This window comes from Medicago sativa, chromosome 1 (genome assembly GCF_051527215.1).
Source record: "Medicago sativa cultivar Bolivia chromosome 1, Bolivia_mono, whole genome shotgun sequence".
In the NCBI taxonomy this organism is placed as follows: Eukaryota; Viridiplantae; Streptophyta; class Magnoliopsida; order Fabales; family Fabaceae; genus Medicago; species Medicago sativa.
Window position 1 is genome coordinate 30,526,840 of NC_140749.1, and position 12,522 is coordinate 30,539,361.

At 35.6% G+C, this 12,522-nt stretch overlaps 1 pseudogene; it reads left to right on the forward strand.

Annotated features, from left to right (window-relative positions):
• Nucleotides 1-8,486: 8,486 nt before the first annotated feature.
• Nucleotides 8,487-12,226, forward strand: LOC146954205 (uncharacterized; annotated as a pseudogene).
• The last annotated feature ends 296 nt before the right edge of the window (nucleotides 12,227-12,522 follow it).

Sequence of the window (12,522 nt, forward strand, 5' to 3'; positions counted from 1 at the left end):
AAAAATGTACAACTTTCCAATTTTGCCCTTGTCATGTTTTAGTAATAATTAATGATGGAGTGAGTTTAAGTAATAATTGTTGCCTGGAATGATGGAGTAATCGTTGAACTTCTCATGATGAATTTCTAATAGTTTTTTCATACTACTCCTGCTTACCGAAACAAAAAGATCAGTCATTGAAATTTTGCAAAACTCAAACGTGGTACTTTTGTTTAAAATGAATTTGGACAATTGAAAATTTTAGCTCCCGCCTAAGTAGTGGTTGTTTTATGATGCAATATTATCTTTTTGATATAGTACTATTGCGTCTCTACAACAATGAAAATTCTTCGTTTAGAACACTAAAACAACACTTAAAAAAAACTCATAATTCTCATAACAACACTAAAAACAGGATTCTCATAAAAATCAATTAGACTAAAACAACATTAAAATAACCAGAATTCTCCACCGAAATAAGCAGCTTATATAAAAAAGCGGTTTATATAATCTAGATAAATCTTGATCATGTCTTCAACCTCTTTCTTCTTAACACCGAAGTTCATTGGCGGCAATTTGTTGAGATCAAAATTACTCATATCCAAGTCCACATCTATTTTCATAAAGTCTTCAACATTTAGCTTTGACAAATCTTCCGAGTCCTCAATACCCAAATCAAATGAAGGTTCATTTCCCCATTTTTGTGTAGTTGCCATATTTGAAGCAACAATGAAGAGGGAAGAAGAAGACAAATTTTTCAAGTAAATTACGAAAGGCAATTTATAATGAAAATGTTAGAAACATTTTATAAAGGTATGCGACTTTTGAACTGCACTGCACTAACTGAACTACTGTGCACGTGTATGACAAAAAAGTGACTTTTGAACTCATGCAGATATGGCAACGTGAAACAGCATGGGAACATGTAGCTTTGAATTATGAGAATGTGAGGGTAAAATTGGAATAGTAGCATTTATTAGGTTGATTTTTCTAAACTTTTTCTTACATTTGAGACCACAAAATATTTTTTCCCTACATTTGAGACCGAAGGGAGTTGGTATCACGCAGGTTGACTTCAAATATTCACTTCTTCTCTCTATCAATCCAACAATCACCAGAAACCTCGTTTAGGAGACTGAGAAGTTTACGCTTAGCCAATATTCTATTCGATTTACGAAGCAGGGCAACCTCAGCAACAACAAGGGTACGAACAACACGTTCCTTGCCAAAATTACGCCTCACATATGTAATACAGCTGGGTACCTTGGACAAAGAAACAAGCATGCAAAGGATTTGTGTTGACAAATGATGTTGGAAACTTGGACTGCAAAACAAATACACCAACATTTTTTAGACATTCACACACAAATACTACAAATAAGTTAATACGTAAATTGCAACATCACAACCCTTAGTGGGAGTATAATTATTTCCTTCCTTCTGGGTAGACTCTATCAGACCAACATAATCAAAAATGTGAACAACATCAAAGGCACGGTTTGGAGAGAACCTGGAAGATGGAATTTTCTTCACAATAAACATGAAGTTCTTGTCATTCAAAGTCTTCAACCCAACATGATTTAAAGATAAATTTTGTTCCTTCATGCATACATAAAACACTATAAGACATATGAGGAGAAAATTAGAATAAATAACAACAAATATTACACAATTCACCAAAACACTTGATTTATTGGAAGTGATACCAAGTAGAAGATGATCAAAAACTTGAAAATTAGCAACACCACTTTCATCCTCAACAGAGACATCAAACTTAAACCTAAAAAAAAAATATAAGACACCTTCAATAAATAGTGCAGCAATCAATCAAAGCTTTGAAAAACTAATGTGAAATAAATTACTTAGGTGTAACATTGAACATGGTGCGATGACAAACATCACATGTAGAAGTCAAGCTCATTGCTTAGAAACCTCTCACAATCACAGACCGGGTACCATCATTGATCAACCTGGATAAAATCCTTGATCTTTGCACACACAACAAAAGAACCAGCTTCAGTCGTTGACATCAATTCTTTTATCTTCTTCTTCGGATACATGCCATTAATGGCACACAAACCAGATTTGTTCATTCCAACACTTGACTGATACCTCTTTAGTGGAAAATGTGCATCAGCCAACACCAGTCTATTTTTAATTAACCATAACTCACAAAGCTCATTAAAACTTAGCCAACAAATATTCTGTTTAAATCTACCAAATATTATAGGATGAAAACACACCTGTCCCTAAACTGCATAAGTTCTGGAATATTAAGATTTACATAGACATTGGTTACATTCTTCTCTGATTAAACAACAAAAGCACCTAAATTTATAAGGTAAAATATTACTTGTGTCGTAAGCATTTATTCACAAAAAAATACATTAAATGACCACACAAACTCAAACCTTTGTCACAAATAATCTGAGCAAACTGCATGACAATGATGGGCAAGCCAAGGTATACCTTCTTCAGCATCTTGTGAAACTCAGCCACATATTCACCAGTTATGGCACACTCAAACTTCCCTCGACATATATTTTAGTTCAAAATCACATGTAAAAACAGCATGAAACCCAACCATAATTTAATTCAACATACACTAAGCCAATACATATAGTCATATACAGAGCTTAAACGATCACTATCATCCACAAAATAATCATGGTGGAGAGAGATGTCAACAAACCAATTACAACTACACAAATTAAATCAGCAAAAATAACATCAACAACAAATCAATTACAAATAGTCATCAGCCAAGATAAACAAACAATTTTTTTTTACCAACAACATGATTGCAACACGAGGCCTTTTTTTCACATCAACGGAGGTCTTCATCGAGAAACGATACTGAGGTATTTTATCACTGAATGTTGCCATCAATTTGGTGTCTGGCTTAAGCATGATTCGATATTGGTTAAAAGTAAATTCATCCAAGTTAGGAAGAACCTCGAAAATTGAAATAACATACGTGTGATTCTCAACCAAAGATGGCCTCAAACGTCCAAGTTAGTGTGAGTGAACAGTAGCATGCATAATAGAACACTACAAAAACCAAGGCATGAAAAACACATCACAAACCTATAGAACACATCAACGCATGAAGGGAGAAAAATTCTAACTGAAAATTTAAATCATGCAAAAAAACCACAAAAACATAATATAACCCTACAAAAACAAAGGCATGAAAACATAACATCACGGACTTTGTTTAACACAAATTCTAACTAAAAATTGGAATCAAGCAAAAATACCACACCTCACAGTCCATCAAAATCATCTCAATTGAAATAACTCTCCCAGGGACGACGGTGCTTTCGATGTCCCATGCACGGACCACTCTAACAATAATATTCCAATTCACACGTTTCGGTTCAAGAGTAAGGAGACAAGTTACATGAAATCTCATGTTGAACGTTAGACTTCTAAAGATACTCAAGTTATGTATTTATGTATTTATTATAAACTACTCAATATATTGGAATTGGAATTGGAATGTTATATGCCTTAGTTAGTTTCTCAAGTTCACACCTTTTATAAGGTGATAGATGATAATATATATAGAAGAGAAAACAGCGGAACTCCATTATTCAATGATCTATTATCAGTTTTAAAAAATAAAATATAAAAAACAAACACAGACCCCAAAATAAACTCTACAACTATTTATCTACAGTAAAAAGTCTGAAATTTATGCCCACAAAAAGAAATGTCCAGTATATTATCAGAGTCCCACTGTAAATGACCGTGCAAGAGAGATAAGTACGCCATCTAGACATAATTTAGAATGATATGATGACACTATGGAAAAGCCTAAATGGTATGGCTCTTCTCCAAATTTGGGATAACACATATAACTACAATGAGTACTAAACGAGATAATGAATACCCTTTAATATGTGTCTGTGTCTTGTTCGGTGTCCATATATTTATCCATTAGATTAGGAGTGTCCAAGTGATGGATATATGTCGGCGTCCATATATGTATTCATTAGATTGGGAGTGTTTCGGTGACTGATATGTATATGTGTTTGACACTGACATGACACTTATAATTCTGATGAATTATGTGATTTTACTAAATTATTACCAGTATCAGCATGTCCGTGTCGTGTTTGGTATCCATATTTGTATCCATTAGATTAAGAGTGATCCGGTGACGGATATGTGTCGGTGTCCGACTCCAACATGACAGTTATAATTTCAATGAATTATGTGATTTTATTAAATTATTACCAATATCAGTGTGTCTGTGTCCATGTGGTTTTCAGTGTCGCACAATTTTGGAGAAGGACCAACAAAAGTAAACATATCACTGTAGAATAATGCCAAAAAAATAAATGGTTTTGGTCCATACAAAAAAAATTTAAAAGATATTTGTCGATATCTATATATGAGAAAATACCATGTCATAAAAAAAATTCATCAATTGCTCGTAAAAACCAAGTTAGTTTTTTTTATCATTTTATCATAAAAGATAACAAAAATAATATATTATGAGTAGTATAGCTTCAGAAAAAAAATTATATGAAAACCATTTTTGGTAGATGCCGTTTGGTTACAATAACCATAGTAGCTAGATAACAATAATTTTTCCCTCCATAAAAATTAATCATTTTTAGTGATACGATGACACTATGAAACAGTTTAGATGGCATGGCTCTTCTCCAAATTTGGGATAAAACATGGAACTACAGTGATACAATGAGTTGACACTACGAAGCAGTCTAGATGACATGGCTCTTCTCCATATTTAGGATAATATATGGAACTACAAATTTTACATCTAAATAAATTATTTAATTAAAAATGGTTTTTCTCTCCATAGAAAAAATAAATAAATACTCCCTCCGCTTCAAAATGAATGTCGTTTAATGTTTTTACACGCATATTAAGAAATGCATTAATTAAAAAAATATATATTATTTTACCAAATTATCCAAATCAACTATTAGTCTGTTTTTCATTAAAGAAAAAAATAATATTTTGGAAGTAGTGTATATAATATTAATTGAGGGGTACAATTGAAAAGAAAAAATTATTATTGCATTGAAAAAAGAAAGCGACATTCACTTTGAAACAATTTTTTTGGCTAAAACGGCACTCATTTTAAAACAGAGGGAGTAAATAATATGGACATTCTAGGGTACATTCATAAATTTAAGTATTCTGGCACTGCTCATAAAAATCAAGTTAACTTTTTTATCGTTTTATTATAAAAAAAAACCAAAATAATACAGTATGGGTAATATATTGTTGTAACACCATTGGTGAGAATTTATCATCTCTCATGTAAACACAACAAAAATTACTCATTTGGTCATTTCAAATACATTTATAAGATCATCTAGGGAAACCATTGTCCAAAGTAGCATCCACAAGTGAGAGACCATGCCATGGGAAAATTGTAAAGTCAATTTAAAGTGGAAAGATATAAAAGGCTAATTATTATTAGATTGATAGACTGAATAAGTTAATCTAGCTAGGCAATATTTTTTTTTCGATAATCCGCTTATTAGCTAGCACAGAAATACACCACACAGTTCATGAACACAACGATTTATTGCACATAGTCACACAATTTTATTACAATGGAAAATAAAATTATATTACCCAAACCAACTAAGACCAAAGTCAAATGCAATGAGATGGAATGAACATATAACAACCATCATTATTCAGACGAAAGCAGACTATAAGTAAACACAAAAACAAACATAAATATTCATTAGTCATTGTACAACTACACTGTGCAACTACAATGATTGTGATCTTGCCCAAATAAGGTAGAAAACCCTTAAAACACTTAATCCATTAGAACCTCTGACACCTTAGATGAAGTTGAGAAGTTGCCACCACATCTTGGGGACAAATATCTAATTTAAGGTGAAGCACTAAGCTTGTTACATACTATCAACTAGTTCATTACTTATTTTGATGTACCACCTTGTCCTAGTGCTTCACCCATGTCCACGATACACAAAGGAATGGGGACATGCCAATTCACGTGCTTACAAGATGAGCAATTCATGCTAATTTATGTGCTTAGTTTCGATAACAGCTTTATGAATATCATCCCATAAACCATGTGACAAACTTGTTAGCGAAAAGGCAATCAAACATCAAATGAGCAAGATCTTCATAAGTAGAATCACAACTAATATAGTTAGTAGGGCATTTAACACACTTGTCTTGAAGACGAACTCTTGTTGGACGACAACCCCGATATATACCGTCAAACTAGATTTATTATTTTTGGAGGGACCTTTAAGCGGAAAATACTTGACCAGAAGCCTAACCGCCTAATATGAGAGATGTCCACCAAATCTTACACACAAAGTTCACAAGTACCTTTTTACCAAGCATGTCCCATTATTTTACGCTTTTCAAATCGTCTTGTCTTGAGGAACCTATTCAAGTAAGGTAGTCCTCAAAATAACAAAATATATGTAAGCGTTGAAAACTTGCTGATCCAACTCTTTGTTCGAAGTCTCGCACAAAGTATCAATCACGCTATGAACATTTCATTTAACATGGTGTGTGCCTAAAATGTTGTTGTCAATACAATCACAACTCAATAGCAGTGGTTAATCAAGAATAAGAATAGAAGTAACTTAGCCAATACTCGCCCCTTCAAAAAATAGAATGAGCCTAAAAAATACTCCCCCAAACGAAGCTCGGGTTGTGACCCAAGTTAGTTGTTAGATAGCTTCGAGCACGGAAATACCTTGCTTTGAATAAACGGGATACCACGAGATTTGGTTATGTCTAAAACTACCAACCTTGTTTGCCCAACATTGCCAAGTTAAAAGCAGTATTGTCCTTAAAACCCATATCATCAAGATTTTTGTGCATCGAGAGTTTTTCCGAGAACATCCAATGAATACCTCGATTATTTCATCTGGTTTGACCCCGTATGAATGAATTCATCATATTCTCAATAGTAATGGTAAAAGAGCTAGGGAAAAGAAAAACTCATAACATAAAACATGATAACATACAATACTGATTTAATCATAACATTTTGACCGACTTCGAAAAGGCATTTGCTACTTTAACCATTGATTTTCTGCCATATACAATCTTTAATATTTAATAAAATTGAAAGTTGATGCTTTGTCCCTACCAATTATGGATGGTAAACCAAGATACTTGCCCGTATTGAGCACATACTGAACCCCGTAATATTTGTGATGGAATTATTCAAAGTGCCAGCAACGTTTCTGTTTACAATAAATTTATGATAATATTTTTATAACTTGCATCTGGCGCTTCTCAGCTATGAAAAATAAGAAGCAAAGGACCCACAACTTCATTTTTGTTTTGTCAAACACCCTAATTGTTAGAATTCAGTTTATGAATAAGCTATGTATCCAAGGTTTGAACCTTGACTCATGAATATAACAATGTATTATCTATGTCAACTGAGTTATGCACCCAAGGACAACCACTGCCACATTGTTAACAAAGAACTAGTAAAAATTAAGGGATGAAAGTTATATTATGTCTTTAAATTTTGGTTAAATTACACCATCAGTCCTTTAAATTTGAGGTTTGTAACAGATTGATCCTTTAAGTTATTTTGGTCACACATAAGTCCTTTAAGTTTGTAAACGTTTTCGATTTAATCATTATGTTAACCAAACATTACAAAAGCGATGATGTGGCAGAATGACTAAATCGAAACGTTTACAAGCTTAATGGACTTATGCAGGGGCGAATGACTGTTATGTCATGGGGTAGCATTGGCTACCCCAAAAGGAATATTTTCTTTTGAACAATTAACATAGTTTAATATATAGCTACCCCATTAATATATTATTCGGCTACTCCAAACAATTTTGTTGGTTCAAAGAGAGATGATATTAAAATAATATTGATAATCTATTTAGTTTAGTGTCTATTCTGGATAAATTTGACTTATTAAAACTCCATATAGCTCAACTTTTATAAATAACTATTGTTTTTTGAAGGAATAAATAACTATTGTTAGATTTTATTTTCATTGTTTTTTGTAAGGAAGCTTTTAGTTTCTTTGTTTTTTGTAAGGAAGCTTTTAGTTTCTTTGTTGTCGTTTCATTACATATAAGTAAAAATTATTGTGAATTTATTTACGTTTAATATATTAGTTTTTTAAAATATATTTTATTTCTTCATAATGTTTGGCCCCTTCATAAAAATTGTGGTAGTTTCGCCGTTGGACTTATGTGTGACCAAAATAACTTAAAAACTAATCTATTACAGATCTTAATCAGAAAGGACTCTTGTGTAGCCTTGTATTTTTTATCTCCAAAAAAAGCTAGAGTATTACTTTTCCCACCCTATGGCCTTCTCGCGCGCCCTATTTTTTTTGACCAAAATACCCTTTATCCGGACTATGTTATCCGGACAATATCCGGATCGTATAATCCGAAAGGTTTGAAATCACCCTGCCTAATGGGACTTGCGAAAGTTGGGTTTGGTCAGGTGAAATACAATCCGGAAAACATAATCCGGACAGAATGGTTGTACTCCGAAGGAGGAAATCCGCACGCCCTGTGTTCAAACGCCCTATGTTCAAACCAGGCGGGAAAAGTAGACGTATAATTTCGAAAAATGTTATCCGGACAGCTAGGGTATATATAGTTCTCCAGAACCTAGCTGAGACCACCTTTATCAAAAAAACACTCCCTACACCTCTTAAAAACCCTCCATTTGGGTGTAATCAAGGTTTGGAGCAGCAATCTGGCCATCAAGGGGAGTTAACATAATCATTTTCGATTGAATGCAAAGGTAATGTGTATATAAACCTTTCCCTAGTCGATTTTTAGGCGATTAAGCTTTGATCACGTTGTATGATCCTCACTGTACTTTTCCGGAATTGGCAATCCGGACTGCATTCATGCTTTTCGGATTACATATTCCGGACAACACCAGTACAGAAACTATGTTCATTTTCTGACTCTGTTTTGCACTGTTTTCAGTCATGGTTGTTCCTGTTGATCCCCCAAATGATGATGCACCTCAGAATGAAACTCCTGTTGTGTTGCCGCTTCTTTGACTTGAATATACGCATGATTCCGGAAATGCCAAATCCGAGAATCCCCCACCACCACCCCCGAAAGTAGAGGATGCTCCTCCTCCAATTCCTCCTGTTGTACCACCTCCAGTTGTTGCTGTTTGTATTGACCAGCGAGAACATTTTACCACCAAACACAAGTTTGCAACACACAATGATTTGTTGGAGTGGGTTCGGGAGAAAGCTAGGAAGCTTGGTTTTTCGACTGTTATTGGTAAATCCGATAACGGCGGCAACGGAAGAAACACATTTGTTACTTTGATATGTGAAAGGGGAGGTTCATACACCGAGTACAAGAGAAAAAGTAGGCGTGAGATAGCTGGTTCGGTTAAATGCGAGTGTCCGTTTAGGCTGAGAGGTTACTTGTTGACTGGTGGTAAGTGGAGCCTCAAAGTTGGTGATGGTAAACACAACCATGGCATGACAGATGTGTTGAAAGGTCATAAAACCGCCGATCGTCTAAACCCAAATGAACGTGTTCACCTTGAAGAGATGGTGGAATCAAATGTTCCTCCGAGGCAAATGCTTACCAACTTAAAGAAGAGGAACCGTACCACTTCAACTACCATCAAACACGTTTATAATGCTACTTACAGGTATAGACAGTCCATTAGGGGTACGAGGAATGACATGCAACATCTCTTGAAGTCTTTGGTTGATAATAGTTACGTTTATCATTGTAGGAAGTATCATGATTCTGATGAAGTCAGTGATGTTTTTTGGGCACATCCAGAGTCTATCAAGTTGTTTAACACGTTCTCCACGGTGCTTGTGTTGGATTCCACATACAAGACAAACAAGTATCGTCTTCCATTGCTTGAATTTGTCGGTAACACCTCTACCATGAAAACATTCTCTATTGCTTTTGCCTATATGATGTCTGAGAGGCAAGACAATGTTTATTGGGCTCTTCAGAGGTGTCGTGAGATGTTGTACTCCAAAGATCTCTATCCCAAAGTAGTTGTCACTGATCGGGACAATGCTTTAATCAATGTTGTGGAAAAGGTTTTCCCTAAAGCTACTACTTTGTTGTGCTCATATCACATTGGACAAAATGTGAGAGCAAAGTGTAAAGTGGATTGCAAAGTGACATGTCTCAAAGGCAAGAATGGGCAAGCGATTAAGCCTGGTTCGGTAGTGAAGACTGTGACGGCTGCATGGATGGATATTGTGGACTCCGACACTGAGGAAGCATATATTGATAATTGGACCCAGTTCAAAGTTGTATGCGCAAAATTTTCCAAGTTTTTGGATTATGTTGAAAAGACAATTTTGGATCCGGTTAAGGAAAAGTTTGTGAGGTTTTGGGTTGATAAAAACCTTCATATGGGAAATACTACAACAAACAGAGTTGAATCTGCACACGCTCGGTTGAAAAAGTATCTGAGTAGTAGTATGGGTGATTTGAGCACAAACTGGAAATCCGTTCATGACATGCTAGAGTTGCAACATACCGCAATACATGCTTCGTTTCAGACGAGCATTATCATGCTTGAACATCGGTTCAAAGACAAGGTGTTGTGGTCTAGGTTGATCCGGAACATTTCAAGGGAATCTTTGCATCATCTCTTAGTGGAGTACAATAAAGCACTTGAAATTGGTACGAATAAATCAAGATGTGGTTGTTTGAGTTTGATCACATACGGATTACCATGTGCATGTATGCTAGCTTTGAAGATCAAGAACGGCACCGCCATTCGTTTGGAAGAAATTCACACCCACTGGAAGAGGTTGGGCTTCGAGTACGAGGTTGACCCGAAGCTTCAAAAAGAAGACATCTATCTATTGCCAAAATGGGATATTCTCCAAGTATTTTTTTTCAAAACTGTGTTAGTTTATGTTCTGCCCAGGATTTCTGTTTCTGTATTCTGTTCTGGTGAAATCCGGATTATATAATCCGGATATGATCGATGGATTCCGGATTATGTAATCCGGAATGTAGCATTTACGCCCCATGCAAGTGCATTTAAGGCTCATGCAAAGGGTGTATCGTGAAGTTCCGGATTATACAATCCGGATTACCTTATGTATTTCGGATTGTATAATCCGGAAGGCATCAGTAATAGTCACAGAATGCATGTTTCTGACTGTTTTCCATCAACAACAATAATGACTGTTTTTTACACATTGTAGGCCCGGTTCAAGGACGCCGATTACAACATGAAGGTGCATTTGAAAGAACAATTCCGACAATTTGTTTTACCGGAAACCACCTCTATGCGTCCACCGCCAAATAAGGTCACCACCAAAGGAGCTCCAAAGAAAGATAAGCAAAGCATTCGATCGACAAGGTGGTCCCCTTCCCTATGGGAGATTGTTGACTCCCAAGAGCAAGAAACACAGGGTTCACAGACACGGTCAACAGGGACGAGTAGAAAGAATGCACGGAAAAGCAACATGTCTCCTACTCCTCCTAAGCCAATCCCAAAAAATCCAAAGAAGACATCACTCGTTGAAGTCCGCATACCACACAAATACCAAATCCCAATTTGGATGCATAGCTTTATTGAAAAGGTTAAGGATGTACCCGGTGATGGCCATTGTGGGTTCCGAGCAGTTGCGGTCCTGCGTAACTTGATTGTTGATGATCACGTATTAGTCCGGTACAACCTTTACAAAGAGCTTATCGGTGTAGAAAATGCCCGCTATCAGAGGATGATTAATGATGATAGGCGGTATAAAGAGGTCTTGGACGCTCTATCCTACGCCGGTATTGGATATGCACCACTGGATAAATGGATGACAATGCCGGATATGGGGTTCCTCATCGCACAGAAATTCAACCAAACTATTGTTGTGTTGTCCATTGGGAAATCAGAAACCTTTTTCCCTCTATGTGGTCCACCGCCGCCTCCAAGTATCGATCCATTGATCTGTCTGGCATATGTGAATGACAACCATTTTATGGCATTGAAATTGAAGGATGGTTGTCCGATTCCTCCCACTTCCGCTCTATGGAGACAATACCATCGAGAGGATGCAGACACATGGCCTGATAGATATGTCAGCCGGATGGCAGATTATAATGAGCTAAGTCGGGCGGCGGGTGTTGAGGTCATAGAAGATGAGGAAGAGTTGTACGTTGTTGAAAATCTTGATCCCGATGAGAGGGTTGGTGCTGGTCCTGCTCCTAGTGTGAAGGTTGAAGTGGATGATAGTCCCATTGATCTTTCGGCGCCATAAATTAGATATATATCATTAGTTTAGTTGAAATGTATATCATTAGGTGAAATGTGTAATGATATAAATTCAACTTTTTTTGGTATAATGATATATATATATAATCATTTTTTGATATAATATTTAAGTTAATTGTCTTTTATACAAACATATATAATGATTTATTGAAAAAAAAAATGATAAAAAACACAATGACATGCAAATCTGTTTCAGTTCTGTGCACTGCTTCATTCCGGATTATATAATCCGGAACTCCCCGAGGGCAAATTTGGAAAAAAATAGGGCGCGTTAGGAATGAC